A 21,652-nucleotide genomic window follows, 5' to 3' on the forward strand; every position below is an offset into this window, starting at 1 on the left:
AATGCACTCACTTACATTTTCCAAACGGCTAATCTCACACAAATCAGGCAGATTGATTTTGAAAACACCAGCCAGGAAATTCCGTGGAGGCCACATCCAGTGCCCTGTGCAGCACCTCGGCAGCGAGCGTGGAGGAGGCAGATCAAAGCTGACGTGTTGATGCTGATCAGAATGGAAAAGATCAAGTATGAGATGGCCTTGTTCACAAAGATGAGTCGACCCAAAATAATTTGTACAACTTTCAGCTGCTACAAACCGTCCTTAAAATAATAAAACCTACAAAAAAGTGCAAGATATGCTTTAGCTGCAATAAATCCTTTTAAAACACCATCCAGTCTAAAATGTGTGAATTCCATAGATTTTATCCATGCTGTACATCAGTCATGGACAATCTAGTACCCCCTACTTGCCTGAAAAACACTGAAATCTCTAGTACGTATTGTCACCCTCAAAAAACAGAAAACGTGTCCTTAAATCTGAACTTAGTAAAAACCAAACAAGTGGATTAAGGCCAAAGCAATATTTACATCAATCCCACTTCATCCATGTCCTGGGAACCTGATGGATTGATACAGAAAACATCTAATTATTATAAGAGCTACAGACTGAAGACAGATGTCTCTTTAGGAATTAGAACTTTGTATCCGTTTCTTCCAGTGAATCCAGCCCACAACATAGTGAAAAGATTGCCATTACCTCCGAAGGAGGGATTAAACTATGGCAAATTTTCAGTGCCATGCTGCCTGGAATGCTAATTATAACACTCTTTTTATGAATATTTAATTTTCTGTTGGGTCTTATGTCCTTGAGCTAAAGCCCATAACTTCTATCAATATTAATGCCAATTATGCATTCTGATCCATAGAGATCAGAGAAGTTACCCAGAGATCTTAATATGCCCAGTCTTGTTTAACTATATTGATTTTCAACTTCATTTCTGGTGCTGTATGACAAGGAGACCAAAACCACGCAAGTTTTCAGCCCTTTTTAAAGGGGAAAAATTATGATGATCATAGTAGGTCTCATCAGCATCTAATACCAGGTAAAAGGTTAGTGAGTTTGAAAACACTGATTAACTACTGCTATTAAAAGAGGAGGAAAAGCTGGAGAACCTCCAATTTTAAAATCTAAAATCCACATCTGTAAGACTATCATAACCACCCTGCTTAATTTCATCTCAAAGAGATGCTTTTGCTGAGAAATAGACTTTTGAGGATACAACTTTCTGCCCTGTAAGTAACTGAAACAATGTGTCTCCAAGTTCGAAATACAAAAAAGAAAAAAAGAAAAATAAAACCAGAGGGGAGCAGTGGGAAATGATTAACTAGAAATGATAAGTCATACTTTAGTGTCTGTCAAAGTCTGAGGACAAAATTCCATGACTTGGTTCTACTACTTACTTCTACATTGGTACATGATAACAAATATATCCAAGGAAAATAAAAAGCTGCTCCATGCAGTCAATGAGGAAAAAGATGCTGTCAAGTATTAGGTGAAGAAGGATCTTATTTTTTCAAGTCAGAATCTGCACAGAAGCTTCTGGGTCTAAAGAAATTTTGAACCTATGCTAAGCAGTTTTGAGCTGTGTTGGCAAAGTGAGAAAACATTAATTATGATGTTGTTTTAAAAAATGCTATTTCATCAAACCTCTGCTCCACCTGTACGTTTCCCCTCTTTCCCCATTTCAAATGAAACAAGTGTATTCTTTTAGGTCCCATCATCCCCTCAAGCCTGTTTGCAGGCTCACTCAGGGATTTCAGCAGGCTGCAACAAAAGCACATAATGATCACATCAGCTTGAAGACGACTCTTTGAGCCAAGTTATTTCCACAAACAAGACATGCTGTAAACATTCACAGACCAAGCTCTTTGTCCAGCAGCACAACCTGAGCCCATTCACTCACCCCAACACAGGACTTCCACTGCACAGCTCCTTTCCCAGCTCTCCCTGCCAAGCTTCCCAGAAATCCCCTGGGGTGTTTCAGTTTGTAAGAAGTGCCACCTCTGGATGCAGGTATATACATACATGAATTTTACATACATGAAATTTAGCATTTTCTCTCCGATTATGTCAGTATAAGATGCTTTTGTCAAAAAATGCATCAGAAAAGCCTTGAGGAAAAACTACATCCGTTCCAACCTGTTAGTAGGACAAAAAGGAAATTTTTCACCTTTATTTTCATGTCAATAACTTTATTTCTGGTTAACTTTGTTAAAATTTGTTAAGCATTAAGAAAACAAAGCAAAGGGTAGAGTTTCTTTTTCTTTTTTAAATTATTCCCCCCCTGACATTTTTCACAATATAAATTCAAAATAAACACACCCAAACCCACACTGTTTATAAATTTCCATAAGTGCCACTTTGATTTGAAATAACTGAAATAATCCAATGTTTTCAGATCTCTGCTACCAGGATTTGCTAGTCTGAGTAAGTTATTAGCAGATATCATATGGTGTCTACATCAAGCCCTTTATATTCCTCTCCACAGTTCAAAGGTTTTGTTACTAGTCTGCAGCAGAAAAAATCAGTGCTTTTCCAAGAGAAATTACCTCAGAACAACATAGCAGGAGCATAAACAGCAGCATAAAATTCAGGGAATAAAATTCTATCAACACAGTTTTTATGCTTCTCCATCAAAAAATATCTGTTTTTCTCCAAAAAGATTACCATGGATACCTAGTTTTATCTTATATCAAATACAAACATATTTCAAACACCTCAACGGATCAGCAATTTTCTTTTGCATGTGGAAGATCTTCAGAGTCACATTTTTTACATTTTTCTAAAAGCTTGCCTTAGGTCGAGGTCACTCTGCCTGATTTTTAAATGGAGCAAACAGCTTTTTAATGCTTCTTAAAAGAAATGAAATGGGAAAAATCCATCATGGTTCAGTAACCTCCTCAGTGTCAGGACACTTTGACACATCACCACAACAGCTTAAAGACAAGCCCAGGAAATTGTGCACAAGGCAGTGCTCAAGAGGCTCTACACAACTCATGTGCCTCTCTGCAAAACAGAGCAAATGCCTCCTCCAACCTGAGTTTGGTTTGTTTGCTCCTAATAAACAAACACATAAATAAATAAGATCATTAATTTATTGCTGGCGGGTACTTTTCACCAGAAACCAATGTGCCACTGCTAGGGAGAAGCACAAAACACAGACCACCAAAAGGCCTGGATGAGCATCATCCCCTGTCAAATCACAGATTTCAGAAGAGCTCTGTCAATTATCCATCTCAGTATTAATTAGGATTTACCAATATATAAAGCAAAGCACTGGCAAGCATCATCCAAAATATTGAGTACAACATAAAGCAACAGTTCCAGCTCTGTGCATCTACACTGCACAGAAAAGCCCCACATCCAACCTTTTTCAGCTCTTGCCACCGCTTAACTTTTCACATATTATATATTTGCTGTTCAATCTTAAGTTCTTCACTTTTTAAAAGCCCAAAATCAAGCACTCTCATTTCAGAATAACAAGATTTCGACCAAATGCTCCAAGTAACGAACAACAGCAAGATCATGCTCTCAGCACATAAAACAACTGTGGAGTCATCAGCCTGAGCTATTTTAGATTAAAACCAAGGTTGCTTTTTCAAAAGGAAGTAAAAAGTATGTGTTTTAAATTCCAGACTTTGACATAAAGTTCAGAGGGTCAGGGCTTAGCCCTGAAATGTACAAATTTCACCAAAAAAAAAGCCGATAAAAAAATTATAAACTATTCCTCCCTACCTTTTCATTAAATGAGGAAGAAAAATTAATCAAAACAAAAACCAAATCAACAAAGGGGCCAAACCCTCTACTTGATCCCTAAACCAGCCATCAGTACTTTCCTTCTCCTGGAATGCGCTATGTTATTCTTCAGAGAGGTTGAAAACAGGATTTGGAATGGAAAATTTACCTCAGGTATTGAAGCCTGGAAAGCACATAATTGCAACAGCAGCATGAAATTCATCCTTCACTCTGGCTTGAAGTGCTATTTGCCCTGCTGGTTTATGGCGTTTGTGCTCAAAGCTCCTTCTTTGCACACACAAAGCTTCAACATTTACGCCGAAAACATCGTAGCAGGTAAATAAATCTCCGGTTAAGAAGAGTAGGGAAGCTAAAAAGCACCCTTTTAATTGCTGAATTCCTAAGGATTTTCTAAAAGTTATTCCAAACCTGATGATAGTTTAAATGATAAAACTAGGAGAGGAGAGTATTAATTCAGGGAAGTTCAACTCTTGGGTGCTGAGGCTGCCAACTCACAAGGGTTCCAGAGGTTCTCAGCCCCAGAGAGGAAAGGAGATCCAGCAGCTTTCAAGGTGGCCTCATTGTCTCCAGAAAAACACTTTAAAAAGGAGCCTGTATATAGATGGTTAAGAATTCTGTCCCCTCTCCTTACACATCTTTGTGTGTAAATAACTTTCTATTCTAATGCAGCACAAACCAGCCCTGGATTCGGAGTGGGGAGAGCTGGGCTGGAAATCAGGGTGGAACAGCACATCCCCTTGCTCCTCACTTTTCTCTCAGTCAAACACCCCAGCACACAAAAGGTTATAAAAGAGCTTGATTTTGCACCCCAGCATGATCCACTAATGTCCCACCCCCAGAGCTCAGCTGATCTCCACTCCTGCTGCTGCCAAAAGGGCTCTCACACTCTGCAGAGAGGATTTTTTTTTCTAATTAGCACTTCTCTGCCCTGTTAACATACAAAGAGCACTGTGGCGTATGTTTGCCAGCCAAAACAAATGCAGTGATAGAACTGGCAAGATCCTGACACCACGATGCCTCTCCTTGTAATGCACAAAGGGTTTTATGAGTGTACATTGTAAAAACTAGTGGAAGAGAGGGGACTTGTATACACACAATGAGAAAAAAAAAATAAATGCCTTTTAACTGTATTATATCAAAAACATTTCTGCTAAAGCACCCGTTAAATTAGAAAGTGGACTGTTTGTCTGAGCACCAGAATGAAAATCACATCAAGCTTTTGTAGATGGAAGGGCAGGAATAACTGTTATTTTTTTTTTTTAAGACAAATGCCACTCTGATCCACCCAACAGTGACAGGAACTTGGCCAGGAAGATAGGAACCAAAATGAAGTAGGGCCTTTGAGAAAATGGATGACTAAATTTCTATTGATTTCTTTCTACTTCCTAGGGAATCAAATTGCTCCAAGACTCACTTTGGAGCTCCCAGGTTTTTTGCTCAGTCGGTTTAACCTCGACTCTGCAACCTCTGTGACACATCTGTTCCAATTTATTATATTCAAGCCTATGGAATTTGTACTTCCTTCATGTCCTCGAAGTGATTTGATTTTTTTCTGGCTGCATGGAGGGTCATCAGGTTTAATGTGGGGCACCAGGACACTCGCTGATTTGTAAGCGAATGTAATGCAAAGCGATAGTAAGTGTTAAAAAAACCCCACAGCTGGAGCACAGGGGGCTGTGGACAGAGCCAAAAATAGAACTGAATATTCTTCTAATAGAGAAAATATCAGCAGGGCTCAAAGAATGCAACACTGGTTATGTTCTGCTTTCCAAAAATAAACCTAAATACAGTAATAAATAAATAAATTGGAGGCCACTGTTGAGAACACGTGTTGAATGCATGGAAAGTCTGTTAATCAAGCCTGAGAGGAAGAAGGCTTAGCCCAAAGGGGAGACTGAAGACATTCATCAATGGGATTTCTGTTTATGCTAACAACAGACTCATGTTTGCTCCAGTGTTAAACAAATACATTCACAGGGACCTGGATCTCTGCAATCCTGCAGTCCCAGTCTAGTCTGTTACTGCCTCGAAGGGTTTGAGCATTGCCAAAACAATGTCTGCTTAGACTTGGAATTTTTTAACATATTATTCCAATCTGTTAATTTAGGCAGAGGTTGTGCAGCAAAGTTCAGTAAGTTGTGAGTTTTATACCATTTTCCAAACCAAAGCCCAGGTAACTACCTGTTCTTTTTACCTGAAACCTTCTTGGACTTTTACAAAAGACACATACTGCTCCACCAGGCTAGGGAAAGCCTTTTTCCATGTCACAGCTGACTGCTTTGTCTCACGGAGCCAAATCATCCTGAACACATGCTTTGCAGTCATTTTGCACAACCTCCTATACATTTTAATACCTTCAGATGAGTTCTGCATACATCAGTTACTACTTCGCTGGCAATCATTTTGCCTGCTAGAGGAACGGGGAGATCCTGCCAAGTCAGGTAAAACCCAAGGGACGGGTCAGAGATAACAAAAAATTAAAATAAAGATCCCTGTGTATTCATGGAAGTCCTTGCTCCAGTACTGACATACCATTAGGGAATGCTCTCTAGGGGAATAAGCAATGTACAGCCATATCCAAAAGAAGGATTACAAAGAAGATAAAACTTGGTCAGATTGTATATTTTAAAAAATTAATAATAAAGGGAGATTACAGCAAAGTCCCTCACTTTTACTGTTACTCCTCCTGACAGCATGAAGAGTCTGTGACATCTTTTTAGTGTGTTAGTAGAGGATTTCCAGAAAAGGGGAATATAGAACTTCTCACATATAGAAAGGATTATATAGTTAAAATATTGAAATGACACTCAATAATTCTGACATTTTAGACTTCAAACCATTTCAATAATCCTTAATGTTTCTGTTTCTCACTTCTTCACCTGCAAAACTTGAGGGTTTTCTTCAACCACAGCATTGTAATACAGTAAATGATTGCCTATCACATATGCATCCACTACGTAGGTGCAAACATAAAATATTAAAATTAGGAAGAAGGAACTTAGTGCAGTGCTTCTGTAAGCTCTTTGTGCCAGAATGTTTTTCTGGGGCCAAATCGAGTTGGTTGACACCTTTAAAACATGTGGGGTTTTTTGTGATTTCTTATGCAGGTGTGCACACCTATATTTGGTGTATGTGCATGAACAGATCCCCTGCAGCACAGCACAAATGGGGCAGACCCTGCGTTGCACTGGGGCCCAGGTGGAAAATTTCAGGTCAAATTCTCTATTACCAGAATTCTCTATAATTCTCTATAACTCATCTCCACTGCTTTGGAAGTATTGATAAACACTCTTAGAGAACTCTAAATCACACTCTGTGATTCACATCATTATTACATCACAGATAACTGTCCTAGGAGGAGGGAGCACCACAGTATTTTGTTTTTGTCACTCAAAGCTCATGGCCACAAAAGAAGAAGCTGTGTATCTCATGTTCTGTTACCTTAACCAGTCTCATTTATGAAACTGAACCTACAACATCAATTCAGAGCCTTTTTCAGATAATTTCAAGAATTAAATCTCTTTTTCCTTTCATCCTTGACATATGTACCTTTTTAGAAACAACATCATCTTATTTTCTGTTAATAGTGAAAGCCAAGTCTCAGGAGGATCATGATTATGCAGCACATCTTAATGCTGATTCCAAAATTAAAAGCCAGAGGGGCTTCTTTTCCCTCACTGAGGTTTTCCAGCAAATTATTGATTGTTGCTGATCTTCCATTAATATATTTCTTTCTTACAGCCTGAGTGATTGTGTTAAAGTGCTTAGTAACTCTCTAATCATGTACATCTCCTGGGGCTGAAAAGAGCTTTGGTTTTAAAAGTAATTTGTTTCAAATGAGGCCTTATCTATCCTAATGTGAGGGTCAGGGGCTTGGGGGGAAAAAGAAAAAAAAAAAAAGTTCTCTGGGATCATTCTTGGAAGATCCTAAATTCTAAGCCATTTAAGGTCTAACAGAATAATAACTCAAATTTGTATCTTCTGAAAATCATCTGCCAGTTATAACCACCCATGAATACCTACTGCTAGAAAACTGGTGGTTTAGAATATTCCTTTTAACAAAATATATAATACCAGGAGGGCAGGGAAAAAAAAAAAAGTTAACAGCTTCCAATCTTCACCAACCTTAAAGTCAGACACAAAGTATGAGAACAATTGAGCCACAACACTCAATTTTTTTTCCTAAGTCTTGCAGCAGCAGTTTAGTGCCATCCTGGAAGCCAAGCTAGGCTGAATGATGCCAGAGATTTTTCCTTCACCTGAGCTACCCTTCCAGGCAGAGGCCTCCCTTTGCTGCCATCAGCACAACTTGCTCCAGCTACATCAGACACTTTTATGGATCAAGTCCAGATCCTTTATAGTTAAATTTCAGTCACAGTAACAAAACACAACAGCATAAGAATCCTACAAGATACTCTGGCACAACACAGCTGCATCTACTGAGGAGACTGGAGCTGCACCTTTCAGCCATGCAGGTTGCCAGTATCCTGCTACTCCCTTGAGAATTTTAAAGGGTTTTAAGACAGGAAAAGAAAGCACAGAAAAATATATACTTTGAATTTTTGATCTGCTTCAGTACAAAATCTTTCAGGTTAAGCTGCAATTAAAGTACCAGTCAAACCTCAAAGAGATGGGGAGCTCAGTATGCCAATGGGATGACCAAGTGCTTTCACTTCCTGTAATAACATCTTCTGTCGCTTGGCTTGGAGTTGTTTAAAAGCCATCAGTAGTTCCAAGGTGTATGGAAAGTTCTGGCACTCCCACTCACAACCACAAGCAGGGACAAAATTCTGTGATGCAAAGCCAGAGGATGGAAATGACCAATATGGAAGGAGGAAGGCTTGATGCCATTTTGATTTTTGTCTTTTTTTCTTTAATGTGTTCTCTTAATGTATTTAATGTATTATCTTTATTCTTTTCACATATACTTGAAGCTCTGTAGCCTAATATTGTATTCTAGCTAATTTTCCCAGTACTTTTCCAAGCCATTTACCCAGGCAGAAAGACAAAACGTGTTCCAAATCCCCTTTCGTATCTTGGTTCTTAGAAACCAAGGCCAAAAACCAGCTCTTGAGACACATTTTCATCAACAAAGTACAGACCCATCTGAGAGGGGGAGGACTTGGAAGTGGCTTGGACTGGGGGTGGGAGGTATTGCATTACCACTTGTGCTTCTAATTGATGCTTTTTGTCAATTATGCTAATTTGCTAAACTTCTAAAAACTGTATTCACCCCGTGTGGGTGAGCTTTTGTGGACATTCTTCCATAACTGTCCCTGGAGCTCCAATAAAGATCCACTTTTAGATGACCTCCCATACTGATGTTATCTCGAGAGTGCGCGTTGTGTCATTTCTAGGTTGAAAAAAGCATCAAATCCACCCACATAAACTCCATTGTTACATTTTGTATAGAGATACAGAGGATCTTCTCTAGGTTGCTAGAGCATGTGCAATAAGGTCATATGAAGGAATGGAAGTTTCAAGAGCTTTGCATCTGCTGTACTGCGCTCCATATTCTGCGCTGAGCAGTCAATTGCAAGTGGAATTCAGCTCAGACACGAAGTCCCACAGAGAACATTTAAGTACTTTTTATTTTAAAGCCCTCTTCTTCCCCAAAATGAAATCAAAGACTGATTTTTGGACTGCAGAACAATAGCTCCATGGTGGGCTTTCCAGTGTGTCCTACACCTTGAACTTTTTGTATAATATCTAAAGCACGTCTGGAAAACAAGGATTTGTGTGGAAAATTTGGAACCTACACAATGACACATTTGTACCTGATATCTAAAAAGGGGACAGAAAACACATAGAAATTGGTCACTACTGGTTTTAAATAGAGCTCTCTCTTGTGATCAAACACTTTCTTAAATCAGGGCTCCAAGCAACCACCACGAACACTGTTGGTGTGAAAGAGAAGTAGGCAAAGCTTTCTGCTGGTATGTATTGAATTAGTCTGGCAGAAAAAAAGCAGTTAAGACCAAAAAAAAAAATCCATTAGCTAAATTTGGCAGCTTTTCCACCCTCTGCAACACTCAGGTAACAGGTTCTGACCTTGTATCAGCAGAACAAAGCGGATCCCAAAAATTCACCTCTCCCACCAAAAAAGCTGCACCTGCTGAGACTTTGCAGAAGTATCAAAGGAAGCAAAATAATTCCCTTCGCAGTATACACAACTCAGATTATATTTGCTACAAATGGTAAGATTCCATTTAAAATTTTGCATATAAATGGTAGAATTCCACCTAAGACTTAGAGATTTTTTGGCTATTTACTCCTAGATTATACGCGACATCTATTCAGCACCATAAAATGGTTTGTTGGTGTGGGGAGGGAAGAGGCCACAGGCCTCCTCCACAAGAGTCACTGAACACAAAATGAGTTTAAACAAGTACTTTGGCTGAGTGGGTCTGTCAGAGAAACTGCCTTTCCCCTCATAAGAGGATGTGGTTCCCTCATAAATAAGGCAAAGCAATATTAAAAATTCTCTTGGCTTATCCAGGGAATGCACTGCAACTCCCAATATGCTAAATTTAATAGGTTGGTGACATTTCTCTCTCTCTCCACTCCCTGATCTGTTAGACTACAGGGTTTGTTAGGTCTAAGAAGAGGTCTGATCTCTACAACACCAGCAAACCAGGGTAAAACTGAAGCTCAGCACAGTTTTCTTAGCATGAAATCTTTAGCTTTTCCAAATAGACCTTACTTTGAATCAGAACGCTGAAACCACAGTTGGGGGCATTCGAGCTGTTTAAAAACAGGATTAAAACTCAAAGAAGTGGCAGGTAGTAGCAAAGAAAATACTTTCTTTTCAGAAGCTCTAATGCTCTGTATCTGAAAGTTTAGATTTACTTCTCTCCCCTGAGATACTCAGTATCTGAAAAAGACAAGAAAGTTTGCAATACCCACTACATTTTGCCAGTAACTGTTAATTTTGTTTGTGAGGCCTCCTTGTCCTAAATAATACAATACAGTGAAACACATTCCTGTCTTTTCCCTTTTTATATCACCAATGTACTCAGGGAACCTGCTGCTAAGTGAAGCTAGTGGAAGTTTCTATTCTTCTTGCAGAAAGGGTGAAACCAAAGTTATTAAATAAAATTTTTAAAAAAATTAAATATGTAAAATTAAATACAAGCTCCATTCCTCTCTAAAACCTGTGTATAATATTGCAGAGCAGCTTTTAGCTAGCCTCACTATTTTTTTGCGCTGCTGAAGTCAATTAAATTCCATGCATACTCTATATATGGGATTACTTGATACATTTTTGACCAGCATTGTATAAGGAAGCAGATGTTTTAGATGTTATTGCCATCCAGAGGAAGATGCCTTAAGAACACATTGTGTGTCTAGTGATGTACTTCCCACAGAACAGACAACAGGGCTGTAACACTTAGGCTGCTTCAAACTGAAACTTCTAATTCAACATCAAGTAATTAAGTGGAGCATATGATTGAATCCACAGGCAGCAGGTTAAGTGCACAGGTTAATTTATTTGTGTTATTTACATGGCAGCTCTGCACCAGGCACAAACCTGCCAAGCCTCTGCCAGAGCATCTCAGCCTTCCAGCCTCATCTGATCCACGCAGCTCTCGTCTGCCACCACGAACACGAGATCACTGAAAATGAAATGTTCCACTTCATTTGACCCTCTCTTGTAGAGAGATATTAAACATGTATAAAAATTGTACATTTTCTTTCATTGATTTCAGAAGGTATTCAACCGAAAGCAGCAAAACATGCATTTCAAGAGCTGTCAGACACTCAATTTACTGCTGCTCTGTGCACTAAAATGCACAGGGCTCAGAGAACATAAAAAAAACAAAGTTACAGATACATGCTCAGAATACTGAGGATCCCAAAGATAATTCAACTGCTTGCCAGCAGGTTTCTCAAGCCTCAATTATTTCCACATTTGCTATGCAGGCTACTTAGGGACAGTACATTTACTGGTCTTTGTCTCTCCTTTTTATATTAAGTTTTAATTCACTGCAGTTAGGTCTGCATATAGGTCTATGTGCATTGCCATGAGTCTATATTTGTATATATTTATGAACCCACCTAACCAATAACTAAGACTTTTCTTCCACACATTTACAAACAAGCTTAGAGGCGGTCGTGATCCTCTGATCTATCCACAGCACTACTCCCCCATTTAAAATTGCCTATTTTTGATTAAAATGTGACATGAACTTTATCCTGCACAAGCAGACATTTGGGCTTTGCAGATCACCTTCCTACAGAGAGGGATATCACTAGCAGAGGGCACGGAAATGTTCTGCATGTGTCTAACTGCTGAGTAAATTAACTCAGATCAGAGAACCTGGCAGATAACATATTCCTCCCAGAAAAGGAAAGAGGGGAAAAAAAAAAAAAAAAAAAAAAGGTGAACAGGGAATAAAAATAAAGCCCTCACATGAAACAGAAGCCTCCATGGCCTCACATGCTTCTGAAATGGTGCAAAAGGCTTTAGTGAGGTTATTTCTGTATTCTGAAAAGAATTTTTCATGTCTTCCAGTGAGGTATCAACTATATTAGCAGGCATAAAACTTCAATTTCTCACATCTAAGAGTTTGGGCTTGCTGCCTGTGGCCTTCCTTCTGCAAGATAAGCTTTTACTCAGCAGGTGCCTGGTTGCCAACAGGGGCATGTCCTGAAAAAGTTCCTAAAAGAGCTGCACCATGTCAGAAAAGGCAGCCTCTACAAAAACTTTTCTCAGTAAAAAAAGCATGTACGGACTTACAGATTATTTTTCTGTTCCTTCACATACGAAATAGCAGCATGTTGCACACTATAAATGACAATTAATTTAACAAAATAAACACCCTCCAAGAGGTCCATGCTTATTTCCCATTTGGATTTGCTTGTTCTGGAGCTAAAAGTAGCTGGAGATTCTTGGAATGTTTAAAAGCACTTATTTCTTCCTAACAGGGGCCCAGAAACAAGCCTTTAGGAATGGAACTTTAAAAGGAGTTGCCAGCCTGGTTTGGAGAACCCTCAGTCCTTCACTTTTCATCTTCACCTTTCTTCCACTGTTCATCGGATTTCCTGTGGCAGGAGTAGTTAAAGAGCTCAGTTTCCTCTAAAACATAACTTGTATTTCAGTGCACAAACGCTGGTTTTAGTCCAGGTCTAGGCCACTGAGTGGTTCCAGTTATCACATGGCACAGGGACAACTTAATGTCACCAGATACTCTTCTCTGCTTTCAAACCAGACTCTGATCCTTTTACTAGCCATGTGGGTCAATTATGGGATGGTTTTGGATAGAAGTATAAATAAGATGATTAGTTTAAGGACTTTAGTCCTCTCTCATCTAATTTCTATAATTGTACTCAGTATTTAAATTTTTCATGAAGAAAAAGGTCTATTATTTCATTCAAATCGGTATTTACCATTAAGTTTACCATTAACTTAATTTGCAAAGACAAGCTTCAGATAAAATTAGAAATCTTGAATTATTCATGGTGAGGTCTACTAATTTTTCACTATTATTTCTTATGTGAAACTTCAATGTGTCACATCAAAAGGGCTGGTGGTTTGTTTCTTTTTGGGCAGGGAATAAATGCTTCAAAACACTCCCCAGAGAACAAAATGTAGCTGTCACATTGAAGATAATGCATTTAATCTCTTTGTTACTGCAGCAATTTCAGTAAGCTTTATTGTGCTGTGTTTCTTTATGGCACCCCTGCAAAAACTTCATTTACTAAGTAAGCAGCCTGATGGTCTGTACATTTCTACCCACTTAACAATTAGATTAGTGCTTTCAAAATACTCAGAAGAAGCAGTAAATTCCTTTTATAAAGACTGGAAAATAAAGGAAGCCTGTCAGTCATTCCTCAAAGCAGAGATGCCAGTTACTTTCTAATCTCCACCGACTTAGTTGAATTTGGATTCAAATTACATATGATTTTTAGCCTTGTATTGTAAATCTTGCTCAAGACCTATTATGCAGGTATTTTATCTTAATTTATTTTGATGCCTATAGTGGAACATATCCTAGTACCAACATGAAATCCTTAAAAACACTGACCATGACTAAAATGTGCTCCAGTTTTTAAAGTATTCTTTCAAAAACACACCTGGAGCAAAGAAATTAATTACGTGTATAAATCTGGCTGTAACATGAGAAAAAAAACAGCTCAGAAAATCACTTTCCTCTCTCATGTTGAAGTGGTTCCTGCAAACTCCATTTACTGCACACTCATAGCAAGTAGCAAAGTGTCTTCCCAGCATCAAAGTGAAAATCCCACACAGCCTCTGGAAGGATTTGGCCTCTGTCTATCTGACAGAGCCATTCAGATATGGATCATTAAAAGTTTCACTGCTAAAAGTGCAGAATGCTCTTTAAACAATCAAAAAAAGATCCCTCAATATGCATTACAGCCTAGGGAATATGAGTGCTCTGGCATTTTATTTAATACGACTTCTTTTATCCTTTCTAAAAGGGCACAATCTTAACAACTATTTAATTCACAGACCACAAGTGTTGCAGCAGCCCTCTTGTTAGAGGATAGAAATGAGCTGAGACACAGACTTCTTGCTCACCACAGCATGTAAACGGCCCTGGTTTGTTCCTCTTTACCCCTCAGCCATCCTGACTCCAACCATTCCCTGACTCTGCCTGCACCAAGCTCCTGCTGGAGGTTTCCCCTGCAGCCTCTGGCTGCTGCTTATTTCCTGCTCAACTCTGACTGCAGGGATCAGTTTGCAGCCTCTGACTGCAGGCTTTTACCCAGCCAGACTGACTGCAGGTTCCAACAACAGGCTCTGACTGCACACCCAGACTGACCTCACTGCAGGGATTCTCTCTCCCCAGGATCCTGATCATGGTTCTCTTGTTCCCTCTTCCTCAAAGTTCCTCCTCCATGATGATCCTTCACTCAGCAGCTCACCCACTCCCTTTATCACACTTACCTTTATTGGACATGGGTGTGTTTCATTGGGGCAAGGCTGTATTGTAATGAACACACGTATCAGGGACCAGGTCACCTGTATTCCCTTCTCCTACACACAAGAGCCTATACAACACTGAATACCTGTCACACAATGCTTTCTATATCAGAAGAACAGTGGCAGCTCCTATGAGAATAAAGGATGTTTTCTCCTGCTCTGTGAAGAGTATAAAGTTACACTGATTTTTCTGCCATTTCTGCCTTTTTGGTCATGTCAGCTGCTAAAATTATCTGTTGTCAATTAAGCAGGGCAAAAGCAATCTTGTATGGGATCTGAGACTGCAGTAATAATACACAGAGTAAGTCAGGACTTTATATTTCATGCTGGAGGTCATTATCTGGTATGAAATGATACAGTATAAGAGGAGAAGGACCAGAGCCAGCTGTTGCCACTACCATGTATATGAGACCTCCATGCCAAACCAGTATCAACTCAACCAGCAGTTGAAAACTGACAAATAATTAAAAAATAGAATTACTGAGGGGAAAAATGCAGATACAATCTGAAAAAAAAAAAAAAAAAAGCCCATGTACTGAATGAACAGCCAAGGACTAACTTCCTATTTCAGAGTAAGGAGTCTAGCAAGCTAACTGAATGCATTTAAATACATTCACAAACTGGTATTGCTCATAAAGCTTTCAGACAGCGAACACGGCTCCTCTTGGAAAAGACTGCTCAGAAAGTTGGGCTTTGTAATATTCCCACGAGGATGGGCAACCATGAGTTTTGGTGTGCATTGGGAAGAAGCAAATTTAGAATTCAGAGACCTCGAAATGCTTTGTGGCTTCTTCTCCATCTATAGGTCCCCAATTAAAGACAGATGTTAAACATATGCTTCAGTCTATTTCAATTTAGGAAGTCAGTGAAGCATGAGCTCAAGCCTTATATTCTGCACAGGGATCACTGTAGAAGTGGGGAATTTAGTAATAAGTAATACTTAACTCTTAAGTAGCAGTTTGAATTAGTGGTATGAAAGTGTTTAATGTAGGAAATCACTACCATTAGCTTCATTTTAACAGATGAAGGAGTTGGGACACAGAAATGAGGGATTTGTCTCCAGACACATAAAAGGCCAATAAAAAAAAAGAATCTAGGGAAAAATCCTGTAATACCTGATTCTCAGTTCAGACTTACAGTCTCTCCCGCCATCTACCACAACTCCCCTAATTGCTATATTTAACAGAAAAATAACAGCACTGTATCAATATAGACACTGCAAACCATCAGAGGGAAATGGCCACCAGACCTCCACAGATGCTGTAACACAAACCTGCAGTAAATCTACCCTCACACAGCAAACAGGTGCAGTCATTGATTACTTTTTCTAGAGAAACAGAACCTGAACATGTCAAAAAGTTGGTAGCCCACACTGACTTGAGATGTCTGCCTTCATTACACTCATGATTTTGGAACAGTTCCTGAATAAAATACATATCTGCTTTTCTAACCTGACACAGTTTCCCCAGAGATGTTAAACCAGACATTTGCAAGACATTTTTGACAAAATACATTTCCAAGAGTTTCCTCCATTTTTACTGAATTCTTGCCCAACTTCAAAAAAATCCCATGCAGATTTATTTGGCTTATTATGGATGCATGAATGAAAGACTGCAAGAAACTGCAATGATGCCCAGGACTTGTCATCGAACACAGAAGTATCACCAGCATCTTCTGAAAAAAAGGCCAGGACTGACAACTCTTCAATTTCAGCCTTCCTCAAAGACTCATCCTCACGTGCCATCTCCATTGCCTCTGCCTTGGTTTCTTAAACAAAATAAATGAAATTATCTCCCATGTTAATAGCACAATGTACACAAGAACCACATCTGTTACCAAAACTGCGATGTTCCCTTATTGCTTAAGCAGTTGTCAAAACTTATCACTGCCTCTGATATTTCACTGCTGCAAGATTTATTTAACATTCAAAAAGATGAGGCACAAGACTCTCAGTAACCAGTAAAACTGGTTTAACAACAGCAGCATTTGTTCACTACCCCCAAAATTTAAACTGTGCAGAGAATTTCAGACATCAATAGAGCAAAGCTGTTTTAATAGACAGAGCTGACCGCTAGACAGAGTATTTATATTCTGTGCCTGAGCATTTTGTGAGTCCAGGGACTGTATTTTCCCAACTGACATTTTACTATAAACCTGAAAACAGCGTGTTAACAGGGCTATGCTAATGTTCATGTTCGGAAAAAAATCAGATCCTCAGAGTTTCATTACTTATTTTGTAATTATTTTAACTATTCCCTCAACAAAGAGTATTTTTGCTTACTTCTTCAGATTTCACAGTTTATGTACAGAATTGCCTTTTAACAGCCTCTCTGTGGGCTCCCACAACCTTAATTCATTTGAAACCCATATAAACCTCTATGCCATCTGGTAACTTTTTGCAATCTAATTATCCTGATAAATGTATGCACAATATTAGACATTTTCCATTACAGGGGTGACTAATGTTGCTTCTCTATTTACAAATCTGCCTGCAGATTTCTGTTACAGGCCCATTTGAGGAGGCTAACAGACTTGTTCATTTAAATTTATATCTTACCCCATGCCAAGGTTTTCAGCCAAGCATCCCTTGAATTACGAACTACTGTTTATTCAAATCAGTTTCCTGTCGTGTAAATTAGCTATATAAAGTAACAAAAATGCCAGAGAATTTGTTTTGCACGTTTTTTTTGCTCGTTGCCGAATGAAATTTTGAATAAAATCTTTGCTGCACTGCGAAAGGAAAAATTATAGAAGCTGCTGTTTCCTCCCCTCATTTTAGAATTTCAGGCAAGCAGCTGTATGTCTTGATGAAGGTTCTGGAAAGACAGCTGGCTTTGAGGTTCACATCACAGCTCTGTGTGTGATCTGTGCTACACAAGAGTACTGGAAAATATGATGAACACACAGGTTCTGCCCAGTGCTGCCTCCTCAAACCTCCAGCCCCAGGACCCATGGTGTCTTCTGTCACAATTAAAACCTTGCTGAGTCAAAAGCTGAGAGCAGCTTGTCTTGTTTCCCTCATCACTCCTCCCATTTCTTCCACCTTCCTCATTTTCACATCTCCAGCCATGCTGTACCCTCCCATCCCAGGTTTGCTCCTTGATTTCATGGTACATTCTGGCTTTTACTCTGCCGAGTAAAATTCAAGCCCTGCCTTTAGGGAATAGTGCTGGATACAAATTACAAGTCTTTCCACCTGCAGTCCCCCAGTGCTTCACAAATGGGACTCACTAGGGAACTGCAGACGGAAACCAAGGGACCAACACCTTAAAAAGGCAGCTCAAAACACAGGGAGCAAACCCTCCTCTGCCCCAGATGTGCGCTCCATCAACAAGTGCCACTGTCTGTAGCCCAAAGAAACGTGGCGTGGAACAGTTCATGGAAAAATCTCATGGTCACAGCCTGGCCACTGCCGAATTTTCACAGTGCCTGCAGAGATCAGTTTGTGAAATAACAAAGAAGCAAGACTGATAGAAAGAAGAAAGCTAGAGTTTTTCTCTATTTAGAGAAGAACAGAATTTTCTGTTGTCAGCTTATTTAACATCTGCAAAACCAAGCAAGACGGAGCTGGAGAAATGGTTTCTGCATATTTTACAGCTACACAGCTAGTCACAATATTAACTAAAATTAGGAAATTCCCTTAGGAGTTGTTGTTTTTCATTAGTAGATGATTTAAGGGTCACAGAACAATATAGTTTACTTTCAAAGGTGCCTTAAATCAGCCACTCAGTGTGCTTTTGAAACATATCTAAACTCTTAAAGAAATCTAGGGGGTTTTTAACCTTTGTAATATAATCACTTATGCAAATAGAAGACATCTCTCTATTTCCCAGTATATGACACTTTGCTGTGCTGTGGATATTACTTTTTATAGAAATGTATCGAAAATGTGAATTTCTACGTCTGGGTTTCTCACCAGCAGCAAATAACAAAAGTAACAGGAAAAGGGTTTTTCAGAAAGAGGTACAGAACCAGCAGCTGCACAGACTCCTGCCAACAATCCCCTCTTTCTCAGCTTTGGTTCTACTGGTTTTAGCATATTTGCAATACCGTCCCTCAGCTTGGGTATCTGGGTTGCTGCTTACCCAGGAAAGCTGTCTGCAAAGGTTTTTATGTTCAGATGCTGCTGCAGGTTGCTGAAATGCAGATGATGTTGGCATATCCAACATCACCAAGCTTTTAAACTCACCAGTCCCATTTAGGGTGCTGGCAGATAACTGGGTATCAGTGGGCCAAGCACTGAACTAATCCTGAGATCAGAGTTGCCAGTACAAAGGTACGCTAATTACACAGTTAAAAATTTTTCTACTCTGAACGCCACTGAAAATGAGCAGTTGGCTAAATTAGACAAAATTAATGAAAAAAGAAGCACAATATTAGACAGGCACATTTATCCTCCTTCAATTCAACCATTAGTAGTCTGTTTTGCTGCTGAGTAACACCAGGAGGGCTCAGCACTAATTAAGCCAGTCATTATCACAGCTAGGTGTTTACAGCCTTTAAACTTCTCACTCATTTCTTCTCCCACCAGCTCCTAAGAAAAACATTTGCCCTTTTTAATTCAGAGAGCAAACAGGTCAAAATAAAAAATTATCTTATTTAGAACTGTTAGCCAAGAGATTAAAGGAGAAAAGCCTGGTACCTCAAGGCATCCTGAAGGACGTGCCAGAGCACATGTGGGCCAGGGTGATGGAGTGGGGCAGCTGGTACAGGGGCTCCAACATCTGCTGGCACTGCCAAGGTACAGGATCCCGGAGAGGATTCCCTGAGTGCTGAAGAAAGCTCTGCAGAGCTCGTGGCACTCTTCACAGTGGCTGCAGGTAATGCTCAGACAGGTGTTGCTGCTACCCAGGCTGATGTAGTGCAGCTGAAGCAGGGCTGGGAAGGTGGGTTTTTCCCCCTTGTTACTGGGTGAAGACAAGCTTCCACATGTTGTGATAATGCAGCAAGACGTGGAATGTCTGCATTTTGTTAAAAAACATTATTTAACAGACTGGCTCACAGCCTCTTTGACAGTACAGGGATGCAAAGCTTCCTGTTAATTGAGCACCTGAAATGAGTTAAATGAGCACCATTCTGGAAGTAAACTTGATGAATAAAACAAGGAAAGAGCTGTAACAAAGGAGAGCTGCAACATCCACAGTGTTTCTAATTAAGCTCCTCTTCAAGCTTAGTGCAAGTTCCATGTGCACTTTCCAACACGTCCAAAAGCTGTTCTTGAATCCCTCAGATTCTGAGGACATGTCAGGGAAGGCCCTAGAATAGCCAAAGAATTTTGTGAAAATCTGAGGCAGTACTAGAAGGCGCCCAAAAGGGTTTGCTTGCAACCAGCCCTTGTATTAAAAATGAAGAGGAACAAAAAGCCTAATGATAATTCAGGAAACAAATGCAACTATCAAGAAAAGACTCCTTTCTTCCTAAATGATGCATGAATAATATATCAGTCTCAGGGGATTTTTAAAAGACTTCAGCAAGCAACTTCAGTGAGCTTTCTGATCAGAAAAAGCTACCTTAAACCATGGTTTTGAACTGCAAATCTCCTTTGTTTACCTCTATTCAAATGAATCAGCATGTCTGAATTATTCCAACCAAAGTGGACACAAGGTTTCTTTTTTTTAGAGATGACTGTAGAGATTCCAAAAGGAAAGCTACCTGGCTTCACCGGGTACCTCTTCTTTACTTCTGAGTGCAGTGTATCAGTTCCAATTTCAGGAGACCCCAAACATGTGGGCTACAAGGACTTTTTTTTAAACCTTAAAAAGCAATACAAATACCAGTGAAAAGAAAGAGGCTGCTCTGTAGTATAGTGCTACCCTAAAACAGAATATGTCCAGCTACTAAACCACATACACACACACACACACACACACAAAAAAAAAAAAAAAAAAAGAAAAAAAATCAGTAAATTGTTTTTTCATTGCAGGAATATTTTTAATCTTCTCTTTCAGCCACTAAACCTCCCTCTTCACTTATTATTTATTTCAGGGCTTTGTGAAGCTTTTAAAAAAGAAGAATTATCCCCAGAAGTACCATATAAAGCTAACTACTTTGAGCAGTAGAATGATGAAAGCAATTGATTAAGTCAGATGAAATTATTTTTTTGCATTCCATTAAGTTCTACTAAGATTTTAAAATAAATGCACCAAAGAAAGAGACATTGTTAACATGACAGAAATGCTTTTTAAAAGAAGTAAAAACAGCTCAATTGTCTTTTTTCACTCCAAAAGCAAACAAACAAAAAGACAAATTTTTGAATATCTCCCAAAATATGAAAATTACTGGGTTTTTTTTTAAACCTTGGTACTTAATATCAGCCAAATTCTCCATCAGATGCCATCATATGAGGATAAAAATTATTTTCACCAGGATTATTATTTCCCTTCCACATCAAGGCTGTACTCTGCTATAAAACCATCTTCTAACTCTGTCCAAATTAGTAGCTGGAGGGAGGGAGACTGGGGAGACTTAACAGGCAAAAGAGAGGAATTAATTTCTACACAGACACAGTTAAAGCAACGATTTAAAAAACATAGCAGGTGTGCTGTGGATAAGTTCTCAAGGCACCCATAGCATAAAAAATGTCTCTATCAGGTATGCAAATATTTGAATATCTGAAAAGCAGGGCGTTCTGGGAAAGCAGAACACACTCCCAGACTATTTGTGCATCAGGAAAGGTACATCTTCCTCATCCAATGGATTGAGAGCCAGGCCAGCCAGCAATTGTGCAGGCACCAGTGCACAGCAGCCGGCATCAGGTGTGGTGCCCTTGTGTTTGCTGCTGATGAAAGGCTGGTGAGGAGCAGAGCAGACATACAGCTGCTTCCCCCAAAGACATTACATGGCTCCAGATCATCCAGAAACAGCTGCCAGGAAATTGTTTCAGTTACACAACTCGACATGTTCAGAGCAGCGGGAACAGACAATTTGCCAGAGTTCAGCCAAAAGGGG

At 39.4% G+C, this 21,652-nt stretch overlaps 1 long non-coding RNA gene across 1 annotated transcript in view; it reads right to left on the minus strand.

Moving 5' to 3' along the window:
• Positions 1-21,652, minus strand: part of LOC136292947 (uncharacterized) — a 39,525-nt gene continuing 17,873 nt past the window's right edge. The window contains exon 3 of the long non-coding RNA XR_010722009.1: positions 1-162. This is a non-coding gene — a long non-coding RNA (uncharacterized lncRNA). The remainder of the gene's footprint in view (positions 163-21,652) is intronic.

Source organism: Chamaea fasciata, unplaced genomic scaffold (genome assembly GCF_029207755.1).
Source record: "Chamaea fasciata isolate MVZ Bird 193981 ecotype frontalis unplaced genomic scaffold, bChaFas1.0.hap1 SCAF_8, whole genome shotgun sequence".
Classification (NCBI taxonomy): domain Eukaryota; kingdom Metazoa; phylum Chordata; class Aves; order Passeriformes; family Sylviidae; genus Chamaea; species Chamaea fasciata.